Raw genomic sequence first — 26,094 nt, 5'->3', positions numbered from 1 at the left:
AGTCTCATTGCACAAGTATCGGAATACGAAGGTAGATAGTAAGCAAAAAAAAGTATCTAAGTATCTAAAATAAGCCAGTACATTAGAGTGTTAAATAGTATCTACTACGTTTTGTGAGTCACTTATGCGCGGTATTATGGGAAATAGGATTAGATATTGTATCTGCAAACTTGCAGATACATATAAAAGATAATATCAATTAAAGAAATACATATATTTTAAATGCGAAATAGCGAAATAAGAGCTTAACTGTTGAACAGCTGATGGCTGTGATGAAGAGACTGTGCAAATTTGCCTCCGGATAAAAACTGAAATTTTACTCCGGCTATAGTCCCAATCTCACTTACGTGAAAGAGTAGTTTACTCATATAACAAATTCTAGGAAATCCATATGCCAACGACCATACCACGCTGAATACATCGGTTCTCGTCCGATCACCGAAATTAAGCAGCGTCGGGATAGCGGGCGCGGTTAGTACTTAGATGGGGGACCGCTTGGGAACACCGCGTGTTGTTGGCTCCCAACAACTTTTTTACCTTTTTGTCAAAGTTTTTAAATACTTTCCTAGTTGTTGTTGTTTTTTTATTTTTTTTTTTCAGAAAGTCTCATTTTTTTTTTTGGGCAGTATACACAACATTGCACAAGTATCGGAATACGAAGGTAGATAGTAAGCAAAAAAAAGTATCTAAGTATCTAAAATAAGCCAGTACATTAGAGTGTTAAATAGTATCTACTACGTTTTGTGAGTCACTTATGCGCGGTATTATGGGAAATAGGATTAGATATTGTATCTGCAAACTTGCAGATACATTTAAAAGATATCAATTAAAGAAATACATATATTTTAAATGCGAAATAGCGAAATAAGAGCTTAACTGTTGAACAGCTGATGGCTGTGATGAAGAGACTGTGCAAATTTGCCTCCGGATAAAAACTGAAATTGTACTCCGGCTATAGTCCCAAACTCACTTACGTGAAAGAGTAGTTTACTCATATAACGAATTCTAGGAAATCCATATGCCAACGACCATACCACGCTGAATACATCGGTTCTCGTCCGATCACCGAAATTAAGCAGCGTCGGGATAGCGGGCGCGGTTAGTACTTAGATGGGGGACCGCTTGGGAACACCGCGTGTAGTTGGCTCCCAACAACTTTTTTTTTACCTTTTTGTCAAAGTTTTTAAATACTTTCCTAGTTGTTGTTGTTTTTTTTTTTTTTTTTTTTTTCAGAAAGTCTCATTTTTTTTGGGCAGTATACTCAACATTGCACAAGTATCGGAATACGAAGGTAGATAGTAAGCAAAAAAAAGCATCTAAGTATCTAAAATAAGCCAGTACATTAGAGTGTTAAATAGTATCTACTACGTTTTGTGAGTCACTTATGCGCGGTATTATGGGAAATAGGATTAGATATTGTATCTGCAAACTTGCAGATACATTTAAAAGATAATATCAATTAAAGAAATACATATATTTTAAATGCGAAATAGCGAAATAAAAGCTTAACTGTTGAACAGCTGATGGCTGTGATGAAGAGACTGTGCAAATTTGCCTCCGGATAAAAACTGAAATTTTACTCCGGCTATAGTCCCAATCTCACTTACGTGAAAGAGTAGTTTACTCATATAACGAATTCTAGGAAATCCATATGCCAACGACCATACCACGCTGAATACATCGGTTCTCGTCCGATCACCGAAATTAAGCAGCGTCGGGATAGCGGGCGCGGTTAGTACTTAGATGGGGGACCGCTTGGGAACACCGCGTGTTGTTGGCTCCCAACAACTTTTTTACCTTTTTGTCAAAATTTTTAAATACTTTCCTAGTTGTTGTTGTTTTTTATTTTTTTTTTTTCAGAAAGTCTCATTGCACAAGTATCGGAATACGAAGGTAGATAGTAAGCAAAAAAAAGCATCTAAGTATCTAAAATAAGCCAGTACATTAGAGTGTTAAATAGTATCTACTACGTTTTGTGAGTCACTTATGCGCGGTATTATGGGAAATAGGATTAGATATTGTATCTGCAAACTTGCAGATACATTTAAAAGATATCAATTAAAGAAATACATATATTTTAAATGCGAAATAGCGAAATAAGAGCTTAACTGTTGAACAGCTGATGGCTGTGATGAAGAGACTGTGCAAATTTGCCTCCGGATAAAAACTGAAATTTTACTCCGGCTATAGTCCCAATCTCACTTACGTGAAAGAGTAGTTTACTCATATAACAAATTCTAGGAAATCCATATGCCAACGACCATACCACGCTGAATACATCGGTTCTCGTCCGATCACCGAAATTAAGCAGCGTCGGGATAGCGGGCGCGGTTAGTACTTAGATGGGGGACCGCTTGGGAACACCGCGTGTTGTTAGCTCCCAACAACTTTTTTACCTTTTTGTCAAAGTTTTTAAATACTTTCCTAGTTGTTGTTGTTTTTTTATTTTTTTTTTCAGAAAGTCTCATTTTTTTTTTGGGCAGTATACACAACATTGCACAAGTATCGGAATACGAAGGTAGATAGTAAGCAAAAAAAAGCATCTAAGTATCTAAAATAAGCCAGTACATTAGAGTGTTAAATAGTATCTACTACGTTTTGTGAGTCACTTATGCGCGGTATTATGGGAAATAGGATTAGATATTGTATCTGCAAACTTGCAGATACATTTAAAAGATAATATCAATTAAAGAAATACATATATTTTAAATGCGAAATAGCGAAATAAGAGCTTAACTGTTGAACAGCTGATGGCTGTGATGAAGAGACTGTGCAAATTTGCCTCCGGATAAAAACTGAAATTTTACTCCGGCTATAGTCCCAATCTCACTTACGTGAAAGAGTAGTTTACTCATATAACAAATTCTAGGAAATCCATATGCCAACGACCATACCACGCTGAATACATCGGTTCTCGTCCGATCACCGAAATTAAGCAGCGTCGGGATAGCGGGCGCGGTTAGTACTTAGATGGGGGACCGCTTGGGAACACCGCGTGTTGTTGGCTCCCAACAACTTTTTTACCTTTTTGTCAAAGTTTTTAAATACTTTCCTAGTTGTTGTTGTTTTTTTATTTTTTTTTTTCAGAAAGTCTCATTTTTTTTTTTGGGCAGTATACACAACATTGCACAAGTATCGGAATACGAAGGTAGATAGTAAGCAAAAAAAAGTATCTAAGTATCTAAAATAAGCCAGTACATTAGAGTGTTAAATAGTATCTACTATGTTTTGTGAGTCACTTATGCGCGGTATTATGGGAAATAGGATTAGATATTGTATCTGCAAACTTGCAGATACATTTAAAAGATATCAATTAAAGAAATACATATATTTTAAATGCGAAATAGCGAAATAAGAGCTTAACTGTTGAACAGCTGATGGCTGTGATGAAGAGACTGTGCAAATTTGCCTCCGGATAAAAACTGAAATTGTACTCCGGCTATAGTCCCAAACTCACTTACGTGAAAGAGTAGTTTACTCATATAACGAATTCTAGGAAATCCATATGCCAACGACCATACCACGCTGAATACATCGGTTCTCGTCCGATCACCGAAATTAAGCAGCGTCGGGATAGCGGGCGCGGTTAGTACTTAGATGGGGGACCGCTTGGGAACACCGCGTGTAGTTGGCTCCCAACAACTTTTTTTTACCTTTTTGTCAAAGTTTTTAAATACTTTCCTAGTTGTTGTTGTTTTTTATTTTTTTTTTTTTTTCAGAAAGTCTCATTTTTTTTGGGCAGTATACTCAACATTGCACAAGTATCGGAATACGAAGGTAGATAGTAAGCAAAAAAAAGCATCTAAGTATCTAAAATAAGCCAGTACATTAGAGTGTTAAATAGTATCTACTACGTTTTGTGAGTCACTTATGCGCGGTATTATGGGAAATAGGATTAGATATTGTATCTGCAAACTTGCAGATACATTTAAAAGATAATATCAATTAAAGAAATACATATATTTTAAATGCGAAATAGCGAAATAAGAGCTTAACTGTTGAACAGCTGATGGCTGTGATGAAGAGACTGTGCAAATTTGCCTCCGGATAAAAACTGAAATTTTACTCCGGCTATAGTCCCAATCTCACTTACGTGAAAGAGTAGTTTACTCATATAACGAATTCTAGGAAATCCATATGCCAACGACCATACCACGCTGAATACATCGGTTCTCGTCCGATCACCGAAATTAAGCAGCGTCGGGATAGCGGGCGCGGTTAGTACTTAGATGGGGGACCGCTTGGGAACACCGCGTGTAGTTGGCTCCCAACAACTTTTTTTTACCTTTTTGTCAAAGTTTTTAAATACTTTCCTAGTTGTTGTTGTTTTTTATTTATTTTTTTTTTTTTTCAGAAAGTCTCATTTTTTTTGGGCAGTATACTCAATGATGCGACCAAAGATGCTTTTTATGAGCGCCTAGAACGCATCTATGAGCGCTGCCCCCGCCACGATGTCAAAATCGTGCTTGGCGATTTTAACGCCAGGGTGGGTAAAGAAGGTGTCTTTGGCACAACAGTCGGAAAATTCAGCCTCCATGATGAAACATCGCCAAACGGCCTGAGGCTGATCGACTTCGCTGGGGCCCGAAATATGGTTGTCTGTAGTACCAGATTCCAGCATAAAAAAATTCATCAAGCAACGTGGCTGTCCCCTGATCGAAACACGCGCAATCAAATCGATCACGTTGTGATAGACGGAAGACATGTCTCCAGTGTTTTAGACGTGCGTACGCTCCGAGGACCAAACATTGACTCGGACCATTATCTAGTAGCAGCAAAGATACGCACTCGCCTCTGTGCAGCAAAGAACGCCCGTCAACAAACACAAGGAAGGTTCGACGTCGAAAAGCTGCAATCACAACCGACAGCCGAACGATTTTCTACTCGACTTGCACTCCTGCTCTCGGAGAGCACTCATCAGCATCTCGATATAAGGGAGCTGTGGAACGGCATCTCAAACTCATTGCATACCGCTGCAGCCGAAACAATTGGTCTCCGGCAACGCCAAAAAACCAGTTGGTACGATGAGAATTGTCGTTCCGCAGTGGAGAGAAAACAGACTGCCTACCTCGCAACGTTGCGATCGACCACAACACGTTCGGGGTGGGATAGATATCGAGAACTGAAGAGGGAAGCGAGACGCATTTGCAGACGTAAAAAGAAAGAGGCCGAAATGCGTGAGTATGAAAAGCTTGAAAAGCTGGCCGACATGGGTAATGCTCGAAAATTTTATGAAAAGATGAGGCGATTAACAGAAGGTTTCAAGACCGGAGCATCCTCATGTAGAGACCAAGGTGGTAATCTGGTAACCGATGTCCAGGGCATACTGGGATTATGGAGGGAACACTTCTCCGACCTGCTCAATGGCAGTGAAAGTACAACACCAGGAGATGGCGAACCCGATCCCCCAATCGATGACGATGGAATAGATGTTCCATTACCCGACCATGAAGAAATTCGAATAGCAATTACCCGCTTGAAGAACAACAAAGCGGCGGGGGCCGATGGATTACCGGCCGAGCTATTCAAATACGGCGGCGAAGAACTGATAAGGTGCATGCATCAGCTTCTTTGTAGAATATGGTCGGAAGAAAGCATGCCTGACGATTGGAATCTTAGTGTGCTCTGCCCAATCCATAAGAAGAGACCGCACAATCTGCGCCAACTACCGTGGTATAAGTCTCCTCAATATCGCATATAAGGTTTTGTCGAGCGTATTGTGTGAAAGACTAAAGCCCACCGTCAACGAACTGATTGGACCTTATCAGTGTGGCTTTAGACCTGGAAAATCTACAATGGACCAGATATTCACCATGCGCCAAATCTTGGAAAAGACCCGAGAGAGAAGAATCGATACCCACCATCTTTTTATCGATTTTAAAGCTGCCTTCGATAGCACGAAAAGGAGCTGCCTTTATGCCGCGATGTCTGAATTTGGTATCCCTGCAAAACTAATACGGCTATGTAAGCTGACGTTGAGCAACACCAAAAGCTCCGTCAGGATCGGGAAGGACCTCTCCGAGCCGTTCGATACCAAACGAGGCTTCAGACAGGGTGACTCACTATCGTGCGACTTCTTCAATCTATTGCTGGAAAAAATAATACGAGCTGCAGAACTAAATAGAGAGGGTACAATCTTCTACAAGAGTGTACAGCTCCTGGCGTATGCCGATGATATTGATATCATCGGAAGCAACAACCGCGCCGTTTGTTCTGCGTTTTCCAGACTAGATAAAGAAGCGAAGCGTATGGGTCTGGTGGTGAATGAGGACAAGACGAAATATCTCCTGTCATCAAACAAACAGTCAGCGCACTCGCGTCTTGGCTCCCACGTCACTGTTGACAGTCATAACTTTGAAGTTGTAGATAATTTCGTTTATCTGGGAACCAGCATTAACAACACCAACAATGTCAGCCTTGAAATCCAACGCAGAATCACTCTTGCCAACAGGTGCTACTTTGGACTGAGTAGGCAATTGAAAAGTAAAGTCCTCTCTCGACGAACCAAAATCAAACTCTATAAGTCGCTCATTATTCCCGTCCTGATGTATGGCGCTGAAGCGTGGACGATGACAACATCCGATGAGACGACTCTTGGGGTTTTCGAGAGAAAGGTTTTGCGCAAGATTTATGGTCCTCTAAACATTGGCAACGGCGAATACCGCAGACGATGGAACGATGAGCTGTACGATTTATACGACGACATTGACATAGTTCAGCGAATAAAAAGACAGCGGCTACGCTGGCTAGGTCATGTTGTACGGATGGAAGAAAACACTCCAGCTCTGAAAGTATTCGATGCAGTACCCGCTGGAGGAAGCCGCGGAAGAGGACGACCTCCACTCCGGTGGAAAGACCAAGTGCAAAGTGACCTGGCTTCACTTGGTGTTTCCAGTTGGCGCCAAAAAGCAAAAAGGAGGAATGAGTGGCGCGCTCTGGTGGATTCGGCTATAATCGCTTAAAGCGGTTCCTACGCCAAATATATATATATATATATATACTCAACATTGCACAAGTATCGGAATACGAAGGTAGATAGTAAGCAAAAAAAAGCATCTAAGTATCTAAAATAAGCCAGTACATTAGAGTGTTAAATAGTATCTACTACGTTTTGTGAGTCACTTATGCGCGGTATTATGGGAAATAGGATTAGATATTGTATCTGCAAACTTGCAGATACATATAAAAGATAATATCAATTAAAGAAATACATATATTTTAAATGCGAAATAGCGAAATAAGAGCTTAACTGTTGAACAGCTGATGGCTGTGATGAAGAGACTGTGCAAATTTGCCTCCGGATAAAAACTGAAATTTTACTCCGGCTATAGTCCCAAACTCACTTACGTGAAAGAGTAGTTTACTCATATAACGAATTCTAGGAAATCCATATGCCAACGACCATACCAAGCTGAATACATCGGTTCTCGTCCGATCACCGAAATTAAGCAGCGTCGGGATAGCGGGCGCGGTTAGTACTTAGATGGGGGACCGCTTGGGAACACCGCGTGTTTTTGGCTCCCAACAACTTTTTTACCTTTTTGTCAAAGTTTTTAAATACTTTCCTAGTTGTTGTTGTTTTTTATTTTTTTTTTTCAGAAAGTCTCATTGCACAAGTATCGGAATACGAAGGTAGATAGTAAGCAAAAAAAAGCATCTAAGTATCTAAAATAAGCCAGTACATTAGAGTGTTAAATAGTATCTACTACGTTTTGTGAGTCACTTATGCGCGGTATTATGGGAAATAGGATTAGATATTGTATCTGCAAACTTGCAGATACATTTAAAAGATATCAATTAAAGAAATACATATATTTTAAATGCGAAATAGCGAAATAAGAGCTTAACTGTTGAACAGCTGATGGCTGTGATGAAGAGACTGTGCAAATTTGCCTCCGGATAAAAACTGAAATTTTACTCCGGCTATAGTCCCAATCTCACTTACGTGAAAGAGTAGTTTACTCATATAACAAATTCTAGGAAATCCATATGCCAACGACCATACCACGCTGAATACATCGGTTCTCGTCCGATCACCGAAATTAAGCAGCGTCGGGATAGCGGGCGCGGTTAGTACTTAGATGGGGGACCGCTTGGGAACACCGCGTGTTGTTGGCTCCCAACAACTTTTTTACCTTTTTGTCAAAGTTTTTAAATACTTTCCTAGTTGTTGTTGTTTTTTTATTTTTTTTTTCAGAAAGTCTCATTTTTTTTTTGGGCAGTATACACAACATTGCACAAGTATCGGAATACGAAGGTAGATAGTAAGCAAAAAAAAGTATCTAAGTATCTAAAATAAGCCAGTACATTAGAGTGTTAAATAGTATCTACTACGTTTTGTGAGTCACTTATGCGCGGTATTATGGGAAATAGGATTAGATATTGTATCTGCAAACTTGCAGATACATTTAAAAGATATCAATTAAAGAAATACATATATTTTAAATGCGAAATAGCGAAATAAGAGCTTAACTGTTGAACAGCTGATGGCTGTGATGAAGAGACTGTGCAAATTTGCCTCCGGATAAAAACTGAAATTTTACTCCGGCTATAGTCCCAATCTCACTTACGTGAAAGAGTAGTTTACTCATATAACAAATTCTAGGAAATCCATATGCCAACGACCATACCACGCTGAATACATCGGTTCTCGTCCGATCACCGAAATTAAGCAGCGTCGGGATAGCGGGCGCGGTTAGTACTTAGATGGGGGACCGCTTGGGAACACCGCGTGTTGTTGGCTCCCAACAACTTTTTTACCTTTTTGTCAAAGTTTTTAAATACTTTCCTAGTTGTTGTTGTTTTTTTATTTTTTTTTTTCAGAAAGTCTCATTTTTTTTTTGGGCAGTATACACAACATTGCACAAGTATCGGAATACGAAGGTAGATAGTAAGCAAAAAAAAGTATCTAAGTATCTAAAATAAGCCAGTACATTAGAGTGTTAAATAGTATCTACTACGTTTTGTGAGTCACTTATGCGCGGTATTATGGGAAATAGGATTAGATATTGTATCTGCAAACTTGCAGATACATTTAAAAGATATCAATTAAAGAAATACATATATTTTAAATGCGAAATAGCGAAATAAGAGCTTAACTGTTGAACAGCTGATGGCTGTGATGAAGAGACTGTGCAAATTTGCCTCCGGATAAAAACTGAAATTGTACTCCGGCTATAGTCCCAATCTCACTTACGTGAAAGAGTAGTTTACTCATATAACGAATTCTAGGAAATCCATATGCCAACGACCATACCACGCTGAATACATCGGTTCTCGTCCGATCACCGAAATTAAGCAGCGTCGGGATAGCGGGCGCGGTTAGTACTTAGATGGGGGACCGCTTGGGAACACCGCGTGTAGTTGGCTCCCAACAACTTTTTTTTACCTTTTTGTCAAAGTTTTTAAATACTTTCCTAGTTGTTGTTGTTTTTTATTTTTTTTTTTTTTTTCAGAAAGTCTCATTTTTTTTGGGCAGTATACTCAACATTGCACAAGTATCGGAATACGAAGGTAGATAGTAAGCAAAAAAAAGCATCTAAGTATCTAAAATAAGCCAGTACATTAGAGTGTTAAATAGTATCTACTACGTTTTGTGAGTCACTTATGCGCGGTATTATGGGAAATAGGATTAGATATTGTATCTGCAAACTTGCAGATACATTTTAAAGATAATATCAATTAAAGAAATACATATATTTTAAATGCGAAATAGCGAAATAAGAGCTTAACTGTTGAACAGCTGATGGCTGTGATGAAGAGACTGTGCAAATTTGCCTCCGGATAAAAACTGAAATTTTACTCCGGCTATAGTCCCAATCTCACTTACGTGAAAGAGTAGTTTACTCATATAACGAATTCTAGGAAATCCATATGCCAACGACCATACCACGCTGAATACATCGGTTCTCGTCCGATCACCGAAATTAAGCAGCGTCGGGATAGCGGGCGCGGTTAGTACTTAGATGGGGGACCGCTTGGGAACACCGCGTGTAGTTGGCTCCCAACAACTTTTTTTTACCTTTTTGTCAAAGTTTTTAAATACTTTCCTAGTTGTTGTTGTTTTTTATTTTTTTTTTTTTTTTCAGAAAGTCTCATTTTTTTTGGGCAGTATACTCAATGATGCGACCAAAGATGCTTTCTATGAGCGCCTAGAACGCATCTATGAGCGCTGCCCCCGCCACGATGTCAAAATCGTGCTTGGCGATTTTAACGCCAGGGTGGGTAAAGAAGGTGTCTTTGGCACAACAGTCGGAAAATTCAGCCTCCATGATGAAACATCGCCAAACGGCCTGAGGCTGATCGACTTCGCTGGGGCCCGAAATATGGTTGTCTGTAGTACCAGATTCCAGCATAAAAAAATTCATCAAGCAACGTGGCTGTCCCCTGATCGAAACACGCGCAATCAAATCGATCACGTTGTGATAGACGGAAGACATGTCTCCAGTGTTTTAGACGTGCGTACGCTCCGAGGACCAAACATTGACTCGGACCATTATCTAGTAGCAGCAAAGATACGCACTCGCCTCTGTGCAGCAAAGAACGCCCGTCAACAAACACAAGGAAGGTTCGACGTCGAAAAGCTGCAATCACAACCGACAGCCGAACGATTTTCTACTCGACTTGCACTCATCAGCATCTCGATATAAGGGAGCTGTGGAACGGCATCTCAAACTCATTGCATACCGCTGCAGCCGAAACAATTGGTCTCCGGCAACGCCAAAAAACCAGTTGGTACGATGAGAATTGTCGTTCCGCAGTGGAGAGAAAACAGACTGCCTACCTCGCAACGTTGCGATCGACCACAACACGTTCGGGGTGGGATAGATATCGAGAACTGAAGAGGGAAGCGAGACGCATTTGCAGACGTAAAAAGAAAGAGGCCGAAATGCGTGAGTATGAAAAGCTTGAAAAGCTGGCCGACATGGGTAATGCTCGAAAATTTTATGAAAAGATGAGGCGATTAACAGAAGGTTTCAAGACCGGAGCATCCTCATGTAGAGACCAAGGTGGTAATCTGGTAACCGATGTCCAGGGCATACTGGGATTATGGAGGGAACACTTCTCCGACCTGCTCAATGGCAGTGAAAGTACAACACCAGGAGATGGCGAACCCGATCCCCCAATCGATGACGATGGAATAGATGTTCCATTACCCGACCATGAAGAAATTCGAATAGCAATTACCCGCTTGAAGAACAACAAAGCGGCGGGGGCCGATGGATTACCGGCCGAGCTATTCAAATACGGCGGCGAAGAACTGATAAGGTGCATGCATCAGCTTCTTTGTAGAATATGGTCGGAAGAAAGCATGCCTGACGATTGGAATCTTAGTGTGCTCTGCCCAATCCATAAGAAGAGACCGCACAATCTGCGCCAACTACCGTGGTATAAGTCTCCTCAATATCGCATATAAGGTTTTGTCGAGCGTATTGTGTGAAAGACTAAAGCCCACCGTCAACGAACTGATTGGACCTTATCAGTGTGGCTTTAGACCTGGAAAATCTACAATGGACCAGATATTCACCATGCGCCAAATCTTGGAAAAGACCCGAGAGAGAAGAATCGATACCCACCATCTTTTTATCGATTTTAAAGCTGCCTTCGATAGCACGAAAAGGAGCTGCCTTTATGCCGCGATGTCTGAATTTGGTATCCCTGCAAAACTAATACGGCTATGTAAGCTGACGTTGAGCAACACCAAAAGCTCCGTCAGGATCGGGAAGGACCTCTCCGAGCCGTTCGATACCAAACGAGGCTTCAGACAGGGTGACTCACTATCGTGCGACTTCTTCAATCTATTGCTGGAAAAAATAATACGAGCTGCAGAACTAAATAGAGAGGGTACAATCTTCTACAAGAGTGTACAGCTCCTGGCGTATGCCGATGATATTGATATCATCGGAAGCAACAACCGCGCCGTTTGTTCTGCGTTTTCCAGACTAGATAAAGAAGCGAAGCGTATGGGTCTGGTGGTGAATGAGGACAAGACGAAATATCTCCTGTCATCAAACAAACAGTCAGCGCACTCGCGTCTTGGCTCCCACGTCACTGTTGACAGTCATAACTTTGAAGTTGTAGATAATTTCGTTTATCTGGGAACCAGCATTAACAACACCAACAATGTCAGCCTTGAAATCCAACGCAGAATCACTCTTGCCAACAGGTGCTACTTTGGACTGAGTAGGCAATTGAAAAGTAAAGTCCTCTCTCGACGAACCAAAATCAAACTCTATAAGTCGCTCATTATTCCCGTCCTGATGTATGGCGCTGAAGCGTGGACGATGACAACATCCGATGAGACGACTCTTGGGGTTTTCGAGAGAAAGGTTTTGCGCAAGATTTATGGTCCTCTAAACATTGGCAACGGCGAATACCGCAGACGATGGAACGATGAGCTGTACGATTTATACGACGACATTGACATAGTTCAGCGAATAAAAAGACAGCGGCTACGCTGGCTAGGTCATGTTGTACGGATGGAAGAAAACACTCCAGCTCTGAAAGTATTCGATGCAGTACCCGCTGGAGGAAGCCGCGGAAGAGGACGACCTCCACTCCGGTGGAAAGACCAAGTGCAAAGTGACCTGGCTTCACTTGGTGTTTCCAGTTGGCGCCAAAAAGCAAAAAGGAGGAATGAGTGGCGCGCTCTGGTGGATTCGGCTATAATCGCTTAAAGCGGTTCCTACGCCAAATATATATATATATATATACTCAACATTGCACAAGTATCGGAATACGAAGGTAGATAGTAAGCAAAAAAAAGCATCTAAGTATCTAAAATAAGCCAGTACATTAGAGTGTTAAATAGTATCTACTACGTTTTGTGAGTCACTTATGCGCGGTATTATGGGAAATAGGATTAGATATTGTATCTGCAAACTTGCAGATACATATAAAAGATAATATCAATTAAAGAAATACATATATTTTAAATGCGAAATAGCGAAATAAGAGCTTAACTGTTGAACAGCTGATGGCTGTGATGAAGAGACTGTGCAAATTTGCCTCCGGATAAAAACTGAAATTTTACTCCGGCTATAGTCCCAAACTCACTTACGTGAAAGAGTAGTTTACTCATATAACGAATTCTAGGAAATCCATATGCCAACGACCATACCAAGCTGAATACATCGGTTCTCGTCCGATCACCGAAATTAAGCAGCGTCGGGATAGCGGGCGCGGTTAGTACTTAGATGGGGGACCGCTTGGGAACACCGCGTGTTTTTGGCTCCCAACAACTTTTTTACCTTTTTGTCAAAGTTTTTAAATACTTTCCTAGTTGTTGTTGTTTTTTATTTTTTTTTTTTCAGAAAGTCTCATTGCACAAGTATCGGAATACGAAGGTAGATAGTAAGCAAAAAAAAGCATCTAAGTATCTAAAATAAGCCAGTACATTAGAGTGTTAAATAGTATCTACTACGTTTTGTGAGTCACTTATGCGCGGTATTATGGGAAATAGGATTAGATATTGTATCTGCAAACTTGCAGATACATTTAAAAGATAATATCAATTAAAGAAATACATATATTTTAAATGCGAAATAGCGAAATAAGAGCTTAACTGTTGAACAGCTGATGGCTGTGATGAAGAGACTGTGCAAATTTGCCTCCGGATAAAAACTGAAATTTTACTCCGGCTATAGTCCCAATCTCACTTACGTGAAAGAGTAGTTTACTCATATAACGAATTCTAGGAAATCCATATGCCAACCACCATACCACGCTGAATACATCGGTTCTCGTCCGATCACCGAAATTAAGCAGCGTCGGGATAGCGGGCGCGGTTAGTACTTAGATGGGGGACCGCTTGGGAACACCGCGTGTTGTTGGCTCCCAACAACTTTTTTACCTTTTTGTCAAAGTTTTTAAATACTTTCCTAGTTGTTGTTGTTTTTTTATTTTTTTTTTTTCAGAAAGTCTCATTTTTTTTTTTGGGCAGTATACACAACATTGCACAAGTATCGGAATACGAAGGTAGATAGTAAGCAAAAAAAAGTATCTAAGTATCTAAAATAAGCCAGTACATTAGAGTGTTAAATAGTATCTACTACGTTTTGTGAGTCACTTATGCGCGGTATTATGGGAAATAGGATTAGATATTGTATCTGCAAACTTGCAGATACATTTAAAATATATCAATTAAAGAAATACATATATTTTAAATGCGAAATAGCGAAATAAGAGCTTAACTGTTGAACAGCTGATGGCTGTGATGAAGAGACTGTGCAAATTTGCCTCCGGATAAAAACTGAAATTGTACTCCGGCTATAGTCCCAAACTCACTTACGTGAAAGAGTAGTTTACTCATATAACGAATTCTAGGAAATCCATATGCCAACGACCATACCACGCTGAATACATCGGTTCTCGTCCGATCACCGAAATTAAGCAGCGTCGGGATAGCGGGCGCGGTTAGTACTTAGATGGGGGACCGCTTGGGAACACCGCGTGTTGTTGGCTCCCAACAACTTTTTTACCTTTTTGTCAAAGTTTTTAAATACTTTCCTAGTTGTTGTTGTTTTTTATTTTTTTTTTCAGAAAGTCTCATTGCACAAGTATCGGAATACGAAGGTAGATAGTAAGCAAAAAAAAGCATCTAAGTATCTAAAATAAGCCAGTACATTAGAGTGTTAAATAGTATCTACTACGTTTTGTGAGTCACTTATGCGCGGTATTATGGGAAATAGGATTAGATATTGTATCTGCAAACTTGCAGATACATTTAAAAGATATCAATTAAAGAAATACATATATTTTAAATGCGAAATAGCGAAATAAGAGCTTAACTGTTGAACAGCTGATGGCTGTGATGAAGAGACTGTGCAAATTTGCCTCCGGATAAAAACTGAAATTTTACTCCGGCTATAGTCCCAATCTCACTTACGTGAAAGAGTAGTTTACTCATATAACAAATTCTAGGAAATCCATATGCCAACGACCATACCACGCTGAATACATCGGTTCTCGTCCGATCACCGAAATTAAGCAGCGTCGGGATAGCGGGCGCGGTTAGTACTTAGATGGGGGACCGCTTGGGAACACCGCGTGTTGTTGGCTCCCAACAACTTTTTTACCTTTTTGTCAAAGTTTTTAAATACTTTCCTAGTTGTTGTTGTTTTTTTATTTTTTTTTTTCAGAAAGTCTCATTTTTTTTTTGGGCAGTATACACAACATTGCACAAGTATCGGAATACGAAGGTAGATAGTAAGCAAAAAAAAGTATCTAAGTATCTAAAATAAGCCAGTACATTAGAGTGTTAAATAGTATCTACTACGTTTTGTGAGTCACTTATGCGCGGTATTATGGGAAATAGGATTAGATATTGTATCTGCAAACTTGCAGATACATTTAAAAGATATCAATTAAAGAAATACATATATTTTAAATGCGAAATAGCGAAATAAGAGCTTAACTGTTGAACAGCTGATGGCTGTGATGAAGAGACTGTGCAAATTTGCCTCCGGATAAAAACTGAAATTGTACTCCGGCTATAGTCCCAAACTCACTTACGTGAAAGAGTAGTTTACTCATATAACGAATTCTAGGAAATCCATATGCCAACGACCATACCACGCTAAATACATCGGTTCTCGTCCGATCACCGAAATTAAGCAGCGTCGGGATAGCGGGCGCGGTTAGTACTTAGATGGGGGACCGCTTGGGAACACCGCGTGTAGTTGGCTCCCAACAACTTTTTTTTACCTTTTTGTCAAAGTTTTTAAATACTTTCCTAGTTGTTGTTGTTTTTTATTTTTTTTTTTTTTTTCAGAAAGTCTCATTTTTTTTGGGCAGTATACTCAACATTGCACAAGTATCGGAATACGAAGGTAGATAGTAAGCAAAAAAAAGCATCTAAGTATCTAAAATAAGCCAGTACATTAGAGTGTTAAATAGTATCTACTACGTTTTGTGAGTCACTTATGCGCGGTATTATGGGAAATAGGATTAGATATTGTATCTGCAAACTTGCAGATACATATAAAAGATAATATCAATTAAAGAAATACATATATTTTAAATGCGAAATAGCGAAATAAGAGCTTAACTGTTGAACAGCTGATGGCTGTGATGAAGAGACTGTGCATATTTGCCTCCGGATAAAAACTGAAATTTTACTCCGGCTATAGTCCCAAACTCACTTACGTGAAAGAGTAGTTTACTCATATAACGAATTCTAGGAAATCCATATGCCAACGACCATACCACGCTGAATACATCGGTTCTCGTCCGATCACCGAAATTAAGCAGCGTCGGGATAGCGGGCGCGGTTAGTACTTAGATGGGGGACCGCTTGGGAACACCGCGTGTAGTTGGCTCCCAACAACTTTTTTTTACCTTTTTGTCAAAGTTTTTAAATACTTTCCTAGTTGTTGTTGTTTTTTATTTTTTTTTTTTTTCAGAAAGTCTCATTTTTTTTGGGCAGTATACTCAACATTGCACAAGTATCGGAATACGAAGGTAGATAGTAAGCAAAAAAAAGCATCTAAGTATCTAAAATAAGCCAGTACATTAGAGTGTTAAATAGTATCTACTACGTTTTGTGAGTCACTTATGCGCGGTATTATGGGAAATAGGATTAGATATTGTATCTGCAAACTTGCAGATACATTTAAAAGATAATATCAATTAAAGAAATACATATATTTTAAATGCGAAATAGCGAAATAGGAGCTTAACTGTTGAACAGCTGATGGCTGTGATGAAGAGACTGTGCAAATTTGCCTCCGGATAAAAACTGAAATTTTACTCCGGCTATAGTCCCAATCTCACTTACGTGAAAGAGTAGTTTACTCATATAACGAATTCTAGGAAATCCATATGCCAACGACCATACCACGCTGAATACATCGGTTCTCGTCCGATCACCGAAATTAAGCAGCGTCGGCATAGCGGGCGCGGTTAGTACTTAGATGGGGGACCGCTTGGGAACACCGCGTGTAGTTGGCTCCCAACAACTTTTTTTTACCTTTTTGTCAAAGTTTTTAAATACTTTCCTAGTTGTTGTTGTTTTTTATTTTTTTTTTTTTTTCAGAAAGTCTCATTTTTTTTGGGCAGTATACTCAACATTGCACAAGTATCGGAATACGAAGGTAGATAGTAAGCAAAAAAAAGCATCTAAGTATCTAAAATAAGCCAGTACATTAGAGTGTTATATAGTATCTACTACGTTTTGTGAGTCACTTATGCGCGGTATTATGGGAAATAGGATTAGATATTGTATCTGCAAACTTGCAGATACATTTAAAAGATAATATCAATTAAAGAAATACATATATTTTAAATGCGAAATAGCGAAATAAGAGCTTAACTGTTGAACAGCTGATGGCTGTGATGAAGAGACTGTGCATATTTGCCTCCGGCTATAGTCCCAAACTCACTTACGTGAAAGAGTAGTTTACTCATATAACGAATTCTAGGAAATCCATATGCCAACGACCATACCACGCTGAATACATCGGTTCTCGTCCGATCACCGAAATTAAGCAGCGTCGGGATAGCGGGCGCGGTTAGTACTTAGATGGGGGACCGCTTGGGAACACCGCGTGTAGTTGGCTCCCAACAACTTTTTTTTACCTTTTTGTCAAAGTTTTTAAATACTTTCCTAGTTGTTGTTGTTTTTTATTTTTTTTTTTTTTTCAGAAAGTCTCATTTTTTTTGGGCAGTATACTCAACATTGCACAAGTATCGGAATACGAAGGTAGATAGTAAGCAAAAAAAAGCATCTAAGTATCTAAAATAAGCCAGTACATTAGAGTGTTATATAGTATCTACTACGTTTTGTGAGTCACTTATGCGCGGTATTATGGGAAATAGGATTAGATATTGTATCTGCAAACTTGCAGATACATTTAAAAGATAATATCAATTAAAGAAATACATATATTTTAAATGCGAAATAGCGAAATAAGAGCTTAACTGTTGAACAGCTGATGGCTGTGATGAAGAGACTGTGCAAATTTGCCTCCGGATAAAAACTGAAATTTTACTCCGGCTATAGTCCCAATCTCACTTACGTGAAAGAGTAGTTTACTCATATAACGAATTCTAGGAAATCCATATGCCAACGACCATACCACGCTGAATACATCGGTTCTCGTCCGATCACCGAAATTAAGCAGCGTCGGGATAGCGGGCGCGGTTAGTACTTAGATGGGGGACCGCTTGGGAACACCGCGTGTTGTTGGCTCCCAACAACTTTTTTACCTTTTTGTCAAAGTTTTTAAATACTTTCCTAGTTGTTGTTGTTTTTAATTTTTTTTTTTTTCAGAAAGTCTCATTGCACAAGTATCGGAATACGAAGGTAGATAGTAAGCAAAAAAAAGCATCTAAGTATCTAAAATAAGCCAGTACATTAGAGTGTTAAATAGTATCTACTACGTTTTGTGAGTCACTTATGCGCGGTATTATGGGAAATAGGATTAGATATTGTATCTGCAAACTTGCAGATACATTTAAAAGATAATATCAATTAAAGAAATACATATATTTTAAATGCGAAATAGCGAAATAAGAGCTTAACTGTTGAACAGCTGATGGCTGTGATGAAGAGACTGCAAATTTGCCTCCGGATAAAAACTGAAATTTTACTCCGGCTATAGTCCCAATCTCACTTACGTGAAAGAGTAGTTTACTCATATAACGAATTCTAGGAAATCCATATGCCAACGACCATACCACGCTGAATACATCGGTTCTCGTCCGATCACCGAAATTAAGCAGCGTCGGGATAGCGGGCGCGGTTAGTACTTAGATGGGGGACCGCTTGGGAACACCGCGTGTTGTTGGCTCCCAACAACTTTTTTACCTTTTTGTCAAAGTTTTTAAATACTTTCCTAGTTGTTGTTGTTTTTTATTTTTTTTTTTTTTCAGAAAGTCTCATTTTTTTTGGGCAGTATACTCAACATTGCACAAGTATCGGAATACGAAGGTAGATAGTAAGCAAAAAAAAGCATCTAAGTATCTAAAATAAGCCAGTACATTAGAGTGTTAAATAGTATCTACTACGTTTTGTGAGTCACTTATGCGCGGTATTATGGGAAATAGGATTAGATATTGTATCTGCAAACTTGCAGATACATTTAAAAGATAATATCAATTAAAGAAATACATATATTTTAAATGCGAAATAGCGAAATAAGAGCTTAACTGTTGAACAGCTGATGGCTGTGATGAAGAGACTGTGCAAATTTGCCTCCGGATAAAAACTGAAATTTTACTCCGGCTATAGTCCCAATCTCACTTACGTGAAAGAGTAGTTTACTCATATAACGAATTCTAGGAAATCCATATGCCAACGACCATACCACGCTGAATACATCGGTTCTCGTCCGATCACCGAAATTAAGCAGCGTCGGGATAGCGGGCGCGGTTAGTACTTAGATGGGGGACCGCTTGGGAACACCGCGTGTTGTTGGCTCCCAACAACTTTTTTTACCTTTTTGTCAAAGTTTTTAAATACTTTCCTAGTTGTTGTTGTTGTTTTTTTTTTTTTTTTTCCAGAAAGTCTCATTTTTTTTGGGCAGTATACTCAACATTGCACAAGTATCGGAATACGAAGGTAGATAGTAAGCAAAAAAAAGCATCTAAGTATCTAAAATAAGCCAGTACATTAGAGTGTTATATAGTATCTACTACGTTTTGTGAGTCACTTATGCGCGGTATTATGGGAAATAGGATTAGATATTGTATCTGCAAACTTGCAGATACATTTAAAAGATAATATCAATTAAAGAAATACATATATTTTAAATGCGAAATAGCGAAATAAGAGCTTAACTGTTGAACAGCTGATGGCTGTGATGAAGAGACTGTGCAAATTTGCTTCCGGATAAAAACTGAAATTTTACTCCGGCTATAGTCCCAATCTCACTTACGTGAAAGAGTAGTTTACTCATATAACGAATTCTAGGAAATCCATATGCCAACGACCATACCACGCTGAATACATCGGTTCTCGTCCGATCACCGAAATTAAGCAGCGTCGGGATAGCGGGCGCGGTTAGTACTTAGATGGGGGACCGCTTGGGAACACCGCGTGTTGTTGGCTCCCAACAACTTTTTTTACCTTTTTGTCAAAGTTTTTAAATACTTTCCTAGTTGTTGTTGTTTTTTTATTTTTTTTTTCAGAAAGTCTCATTTTTTTTGGGCAGTATACTCAACATTGCACAAGTATCGGAATACGAAGGTAGATAGTAAGCAAAAAAAAGCATCTAAGTATCTAAAATAAGCCAGTACATTAGAGTGTTATATAGTATCTACTACGTTTTGTGAGTCACTTATGCGCGGTATTATGGGAAATAGGATTAGATATTGTATCTGCAAACTTGCAGATACATTTAAAAGATAATATCAATTAAAGAAATACATATATTTTAAATGCGAAATAGCGAAATAAGAGCTTAACTGTTGAACAGCTGATGGCTGTGATGAAGAGACTGTGCATATTTGCCTCCGGATAAAAACTGAAATTTTACTCCGGCTATAGTCCCAAACTCACTTACGTGAAAGAGTAGTTTACTCATATAACGAATTCTAGGAAATCCATATGCCAACGACCATACCACGCTGAATACATCGGTTCTCGTCCGATCACCGAAATTAAGCAGCGTCGGGATAGCGGGCGCGGTTAGTACTTAGATGGGGGACCGCTTGGGAACACCGCGTGTTGTTGGCTCCCAACAACTTTTTTACCTTTTTGTCAAAGTTTTTTAATACTTTCCTAGTTGTTGTTGTTTTTTATTTTTTTTTTCAGAAAGTCTCATTGCACAAGTATCGGAATACGAAGGTAGATAGTAAGCCAAAAAAAAGCATCTAAGTATCTAAAATAAGCCAGTACATTAGAGTGTTAAATAGTATCTACTACGTTTTGTGAGTCACTATGCGCGGTATTATGAGAAATAGGATTAGATATTGTATCTGCAAACTTGCAGATACATTTAAAAGATAATATCAATTAAAGAAATACATATATTTTAAATGCGAAATAGCGAAATAAGAGCTTAACTGTTGAACAGCTGATGGCTGTGATGAAGAGACTGTGCAAATTTGCCTCCGGATAAAAACTGAAATTTTACTCCGGCTATAGTCCCAAACTCACTTACGTGAAAAAGTAGTTTACTCATATAACGAATTCTAGGAAATCCATATGCCAACGACCATACCACGCTGAATACATCGGTTCTCGTCCGATCACCGAAATTAAGCAGCGTCGGGATAGCGGGCGCGGTTAGTACTTAGATGGGGGACCGCTTGGGAACACCGCGTGTTGTTGGCTCCCAACAACTTTTTTACCTTTTTGTCAAAGTTTTTAAATACTTTCCTAGTTGTTGTTGTTTTTTTATTTTTTTTTTTCAGAAAGTCTCATTTTTTTTTTTGGGCAGTATACACAACATTGCACAAGTATCGGAATACGAAGGTAGATAGTAAGCAAAAAAAAGTATCTAAGTATCTAAAATAAGCCAGTACATTAGAGTGTTAAATAGTATCTACTACGTTTTGTGAGTCACTATGCGCGGTATTATGAGAAATAGGATTAGATATTGTATCTGCAAACTTGCAGATACATATAAAAGATAATATCAATTAAAGAAATACATATATTTTAAATGCGAAATAGCGAAATAAGAGCTTAACTGTTGAACAGCTGATGGCTGTGATGAAGAGACTGTGCAAATTTGCCTCCGGATAAAAACTGAAATTGTACTCCGGCTATAGTCCCAAACTCACTTACGTGAAAGAGTAGTTTACTCATATAACGAATTCTAGGAAATCCATATGCCAACGACCATACCACGCTGAATACATCGGTTCTCGTCCGATCACCGAAATTAAGCAGCGTCGGGATAGCGGGCGCGGTTAGTACTTAGATGGGGGACCGCTTGGGAACACCGCGTGTTGATGGCTCCCAACAACTTTTTTACCTTTTTGTCAAAGTTTTTAAATACTTTCCTAGTTGTTGTTGTTTTTTATTTTTTTTTTTTCAGAAAGTCTCATTGCACAAGTATCGGAATACGAAGGTAGATAGTAAGCAAAAAAAAGCATCTAAGTATCTAAAATAAGCCAGTACATTAGAGTGTTAAATAGTATCTACTACGTTTTGTGAGTCACTTATGCGCGGTATTATGGGAAATAGGATTAGATATTGTATCTGCAAACTTGCAGATACATATAAAAGATAATATCAATTAAAGAAATACATATATTTTAAATGCGAAATAGCGAAATAAAAGCTTAACTGTTGAACAGCTGATGGCTGTGATGAAGAGACTGTGCAAATTTGCCTCCGGATAAAAACTGAAATTTTACTCCGGCTATAGTCCCAAACTCACTTACGTGAAAGAGTAGTTTACTCATATAACGAATTCTAGGAAATCCATATGCCAACGACCATACCACGCTGAATACATCGGTTCTCGTCCGATCACCGAAATTAAGCAGCGTCGGGATAGCGTTCGCGGTTAGTACTTAGATGGGGGACCGCTTGGGAACACCGCGTGTTGTTGGCTCCCAACAACTTTTTTACCTTTTTGTCAAAGTTTTTAAATACTTTCCTAGTTGTTGTTGTTTTTTATTTTTTTTTTCAGAAAGTCTCATTGCACAAGTATCGGAATACGAAGGTAGATAGTAAGCAAAAAAAAGCATCTAAGTATCTAAAATAAGCCAGTACATTAGAGTGTTAAATAGTATCTACTACGTTTTGTGAGTCACTTATGCGCGGTATTATGGGAAATAGGATTAGATATTGTATCTGCAAACTTGCAGATACATTTAAAAGATAATATCAATTAAAGAAATACATATATTTTAAATGCGAAATAGCGAAATAAGAGCTTAACTGTTGAACAGCTGATGGCTGTGATGAAGAGACTGCAAATTTGCCTCCGGATAAAAACTGAAATTTTACTCCGGCTATAGTCCCAATCTCACTTACGTGAAAGAGTAGTTTACTCATATAACGAATTCTAGGAAATCCATATGCCAACGACCATACCACGCTGAATACATCGGTTCTCGTCCGATCACCGAAATTACGCAGCGTCGGGATAGCGGGCGCGGTTAGTACTTAGATGGGGGACCGCTTGGGAACACCGCGTGTTGTTGGCTCCCAACAACTTTTTTACCTTTTTGTCAAAGTTTTTAAATACTTTCCTAGTTGTTGTTGTTTTTTTTTTTTTTTTTTTTTTTTTCAGAAAGTCTCATTTTTTTTGGGCAGTATACTCAACATTGCACAAGTATCGGAATACGAAGGTAGATAGTAAGCAAAAAAAAGCATCTAAGTATCTAAAATAAGCCAGTACATTAGAGTGTTAAATAGTATCTACTACGTTTTGTGAGTCACTTATGCGCGGTATTATGGGAAATAGGATTAGATATTGTATCTGCAAACTTGCAGATACATTTAAAAGATAATATCAATTAAAGAAATACATATATTTTAAATGCGAAATAGCGAAATAAGAGCTTAACTGTTGAACAGCTGATGGCTGTGATGAAGAGACTGTGCAAATTTGCCTCCGGATAAAAACTGAAATTTTACTCCGGCTATAGTCCCAAACTCACTTACGTGAAAGAGTAGTTTACTCATATAACGAATTCTAGGAAATCCATATGCCAACGACCATACCACGCTGAATACATCGGTTCTCGTCCGATCACCGAAATTAAGCAGCGTCGGGATAGCGGGCGCGGTTAGTACTTAGATGGGGGACCGCTTGGGAACACCGCGTGTTGTTGGCTCCCAACAACTTTTTTTTACCTTTTTGTCAAAGTTTTTAAATACTTTCCTAGTTGTTGTTGTTGTTGTTTTTTTTTTTTTTTCAGAAAGTCTCATTTTTTTTGGGCAGTATACTCAACATTGCACAAGTATCGGAATACGAAGGTAGATAGTAAGCAAAAAAAAGCATCTAAGTATCTAAAATAAGCCAGTACATTAGAGTGTTATATAGTATCTACTACGTTTTGTGAGTCACTTATGCGCGGTATTATGGGAAATAGGATTAGATATTGTATCTGCAAACTTGCAGATACATTTAAAAGATAATATCAATTAAAGAAATACATATATTTTAAATGCGAAATAGCGAAATAAGAGCTTAACTGTTGAACAGCTGATGGCTGTGATGAAGAGACTGTGCAAATTTGCTTCCGGATAAAAACTGAAATTTTACTCCGGCTATAGTCCCAATCTCACTTACGTGAAAGAGTAGTTTACTCATATAACGAATTCTAGGAAATCCATATGCCAACGACCATACCACGCTGAATACATCGGTTCTCGTCCGATCACCGAAATTAAGCAGCGTCGGGATAGCGGGCGCGGTTAGTACTTAGATGGGGGACCGCTTGGGAACACCGCGTGTTGTTGGCTCCCAACAACTTTTTTTACCTTTTTGTCAAAGTTTTTAAATACTTTCCTAGTTGTTGTTGTTTTTTTATTTTTTTTCAGAAAGTCTCATTTTTTTTGGGCAGTATACTCAACATTGCACAAGTATCGGAATACGAAGGTAGATAGTAAGCAAAAAAAAGCATCTAAGTATCTAAAATAAGCCAGTACATTAGAGTGTTATATAGTATCTACTACGTTTTGTGAGTCACTTATGCGCGGTATTATGGGAAATAGGATTAGATATTGTATCTGCAAACTTGCAGATACATTTAAAAGATAATATCAATTAAAGAAATACATATATTTTAAATGCGAAATAGCGAAATAAGAGCTTAACTGTTGAACAGCTGATGGCTGTGATGAAGAGACTGTGCATATTTGCCTCCGGATAAAAACTGAAATTTTACTCCGGCTATAGTCCCAAACTCACTTACGTGAAAGAGTAGTTTACTCATATAACGAATTCTAGGAAATCCATATGCCAACGACCATACCACGCTGAATACATCGGTTCTCGTCCGATCACCGAAATTAAGCAGCGTCGGGATAGCGGGCGCGGTTAGTACTTAGATGGGGGACCGCTTGGGAACACCGCGTGTTGTTGGCTCCCAACAACTTTTTTACCTTTTTGTCAAAGTTTTTTAATACTTTCCTAGTTGTTGTTGTTTTTTATTTTTTTTTTTCAGAAAGTCTCATTGCACAAGTATCGGAATACGAAGGTAGATAGTAAGCCAAAAAAAAGTATCTAAGTATCTAAAATAAGCCAGTACATTAGAGTGTTAAATAGTATCTACTACGTTTTGTGAGTCACTATGCGCGGTATTATGAGAAATAGGATTAGATATTGTATCTGCAAACTTGCAGATACATTTAAAAGATAATATCAATTAAAGAAATACATATATTTAAATGCGAAATAGCGAAATAAGAGCTTAACTGTTGAACAGCTGATGGCTGTGATGAAGAGACTGTGCAAATTTGCCTCCGGATAAAAACTGAAATTTTACTCCGGCTATAGTCCCAAACTCACTTACGTGAAAAAGTAGTTTACTCATATAACGAATTCTAGGAAATCCATATGCCAACGACCATACCACGCTGAATACATCGGTTCTCGTCCGATCACCGAAATTAAGCAGCGTCGGGATAGCGGGCGCGGTTAGTACTTAGATGGGGGACCGCTTGGGAACACCGCGTGTTGTTGGCTCCCAACAACTTTTTTACCTTTTTGTCAAAGTTTTTAAATACTTTCCTAGTTGTTGTTGTTTTTTTATTTTTTTTTTTTCAGAAAGTCTCATTTTTTTTTTTTTGGGCAGTATACACAACATTGCACAAGTATCGGAATACGAAGGTAGATAGTAAGCAAAAAAAAAGTATCTAAGTATCTAAAATAAGCCAGTACATTAGAGTGTTAAATAGTATCTACTACGTTTTGTGAGTCACTTATGCGCGGTATTATGGGAAATAGGATTAGATATTGTATCTGCAAACTTGCAGATACATATAAAAGATAATATCAATTAAAGAAATACATATATTTTAAATGCGAAATAGCGAAATAAGAGCTTAACTGTTGAACAGCTGATGGCTGTGATGAAGAGACTGTGCAAATTTGCCTCCGGATAAAAACTGAAATTTTACTCCGGCTATAGTCCCAAACTCACTTACGTGAAAGAGTAGTTTACTCATATAACGAATTCTAGGAA

At 38.7% G+C, this 26,094-nt stretch overlaps 33 pseudogenes; all 33 read left to right on the top strand.

Moving 5' to 3' along the window:
* The first annotated feature begins 393 nt into the window (after positions 1 to 393).
* On the top strand, positions 394 to 520 carry LOC128920585 (5S ribosomal RNA; annotated as a pseudogene).
* A 500-nt stretch (positions 521 to 1,020) lies between these two features.
* LOC128920757 (5S ribosomal RNA) lies at positions 1,021 to 1,147 on the top strand (annotated as a pseudogene).
* Positions 1,148 to 1,653: 506 nt separating this feature from the next.
* LOC128920584 (5S ribosomal RNA) lies at positions 1,654 to 1,780 on the top strand (annotated as a pseudogene).
* Positions 1,781 to 2,252: 472 nt separating this feature from the next.
* Positions 2,253 to 2,379, top strand: LOC128920733 (5S ribosomal RNA; annotated as a pseudogene).
* A 501-nt stretch (positions 2,380 to 2,880) lies between these two features.
* On the top strand, positions 2,881 to 3,007 carry LOC128920583 (5S ribosomal RNA; annotated as a pseudogene).
* A 500-nt stretch (positions 3,008 to 3,507) lies between these two features.
* LOC128920756 (5S ribosomal RNA) lies at positions 3,508 to 3,634 on the top strand (annotated as a pseudogene).
* A 505-nt stretch (positions 3,635 to 4,139) lies between these two features.
* LOC128920754 (5S ribosomal RNA) lies at positions 4,140 to 4,266 on the top strand (annotated as a pseudogene).
* A 3,127-nt stretch (positions 4,267 to 7,393) lies between these two features.
* On the top strand, positions 7,394 to 7,520 carry LOC128920791 (5S ribosomal RNA; annotated as a pseudogene).
* Positions 7,521 to 7,991: 471 nt separating this feature from the next.
* LOC128921287 (5S ribosomal RNA) lies at positions 7,992 to 8,118 on the top strand (annotated as a pseudogene).
* A 498-nt stretch (positions 8,119 to 8,616) lies between these two features.
* On the top strand, positions 8,617 to 8,743 carry LOC128921286 (5S ribosomal RNA; annotated as a pseudogene).
* Positions 8,744 to 9,242: 499 nt separating this feature from the next.
* On the top strand, positions 9,243 to 9,369 carry LOC128920753 (5S ribosomal RNA; annotated as a pseudogene).
* A 506-nt stretch (positions 9,370 to 9,875) lies between these two features.
* LOC128920752 (5S ribosomal RNA) lies at positions 9,876 to 10,002 on the top strand (annotated as a pseudogene).
* Positions 10,003 to 13,106: 3,104 nt separating this feature from the next.
* LOC128920790 (5S ribosomal RNA) lies at positions 13,107 to 13,233 on the top strand (annotated as a pseudogene).
* Positions 13,234 to 13,708: 475 nt separating this feature from the next.
* Positions 13,709 to 13,835, top strand: LOC128920769 (5S ribosomal RNA; annotated as a pseudogene).
* Positions 13,836 to 14,336: 501 nt separating this feature from the next.
* On the top strand, positions 14,337 to 14,463 carry LOC128921285 (5S ribosomal RNA; annotated as a pseudogene).
* Positions 14,464 to 14,933: 470 nt separating this feature from the next.
* LOC128921284 (5S ribosomal RNA) lies at positions 14,934 to 15,060 on the top strand (annotated as a pseudogene).
* A 499-nt stretch (positions 15,061 to 15,559) lies between these two features.
* LOC128920787 (5S ribosomal RNA) lies at positions 15,560 to 15,686 on the top strand (annotated as a pseudogene).
* Positions 15,687 to 16,192: 506 nt separating this feature from the next.
* LOC128920751 (5S ribosomal RNA) lies at positions 16,193 to 16,319 on the top strand (annotated as a pseudogene).
* A 504-nt stretch (positions 16,320 to 16,823) lies between these two features.
* Positions 16,824 to 16,950, top strand: LOC128920767 (5S ribosomal RNA; annotated as a pseudogene).
* A 481-nt stretch (positions 16,951 to 17,431) lies between these two features.
* Positions 17,432 to 17,558, top strand: LOC128920750 (5S ribosomal RNA; annotated as a pseudogene).
* Positions 17,559 to 18,063: 505 nt separating this feature from the next.
* Positions 18,064 to 18,190, top strand: LOC128921283 (5S ribosomal RNA; annotated as a pseudogene).
* Positions 18,191 to 18,664: 474 nt separating this feature from the next.
* LOC128921281 (5S ribosomal RNA) lies at positions 18,665 to 18,791 on the top strand (annotated as a pseudogene).
* A 502-nt stretch (positions 18,792 to 19,293) lies between these two features.
* Positions 19,294 to 19,420, top strand: LOC128921280 (5S ribosomal RNA; annotated as a pseudogene).
* Positions 19,421 to 19,923: 503 nt separating this feature from the next.
* On the top strand, positions 19,924 to 20,050 carry LOC128921279 (5S ribosomal RNA; annotated as a pseudogene).
* Positions 20,051 to 20,550: 500 nt separating this feature from the next.
* On the top strand, positions 20,551 to 20,677 carry LOC128921278 (5S ribosomal RNA; annotated as a pseudogene).
* Positions 20,678 to 21,150: 473 nt separating this feature from the next.
* Positions 21,151 to 21,277, top strand: LOC128921277 (5S ribosomal RNA; annotated as a pseudogene).
* A 502-nt stretch (positions 21,278 to 21,779) lies between these two features.
* Positions 21,780 to 21,906, top strand: LOC128920765 (5S ribosomal RNA; annotated as a pseudogene).
* Positions 21,907 to 22,381: 475 nt separating this feature from the next.
* LOC128920691 (5S ribosomal RNA) lies at positions 22,382 to 22,508 on the top strand (annotated as a pseudogene).
* A 471-nt stretch (positions 22,509 to 22,979) lies between these two features.
* LOC128920772 (5S ribosomal RNA) lies at positions 22,980 to 23,106 on the top strand (annotated as a pseudogene).
* A 506-nt stretch (positions 23,107 to 23,612) lies between these two features.
* Positions 23,613 to 23,739, top strand: LOC128921276 (5S ribosomal RNA; annotated as a pseudogene).
* Positions 23,740 to 24,243: 504 nt separating this feature from the next.
* Positions 24,244 to 24,370, top strand: LOC128921275 (5S ribosomal RNA; annotated as a pseudogene).
* A 498-nt stretch (positions 24,371 to 24,868) lies between these two features.
* Positions 24,869 to 24,995, top strand: LOC128921274 (5S ribosomal RNA; annotated as a pseudogene).
* Positions 24,996 to 25,468: 473 nt separating this feature from the next.
* Positions 25,469 to 25,595, top strand: LOC128921273 (5S ribosomal RNA; annotated as a pseudogene).
* The last annotated feature ends 499 nt before the right edge of the window (positions 25,596 to 26,094 follow it).

Source organism: Zeugodacus cucurbitae, chromosome 3 (genome assembly GCF_028554725.1).
Source record: "Zeugodacus cucurbitae isolate PBARC_wt_2022May chromosome 3, idZeuCucr1.2, whole genome shotgun sequence".
Classification (NCBI taxonomy): domain Eukaryota; kingdom Metazoa; phylum Arthropoda; class Insecta; order Diptera; family Tephritidae; genus Zeugodacus; species Zeugodacus cucurbitae.
This window is presented reverse-complemented; position numbering and strand designations above follow the sequence as displayed.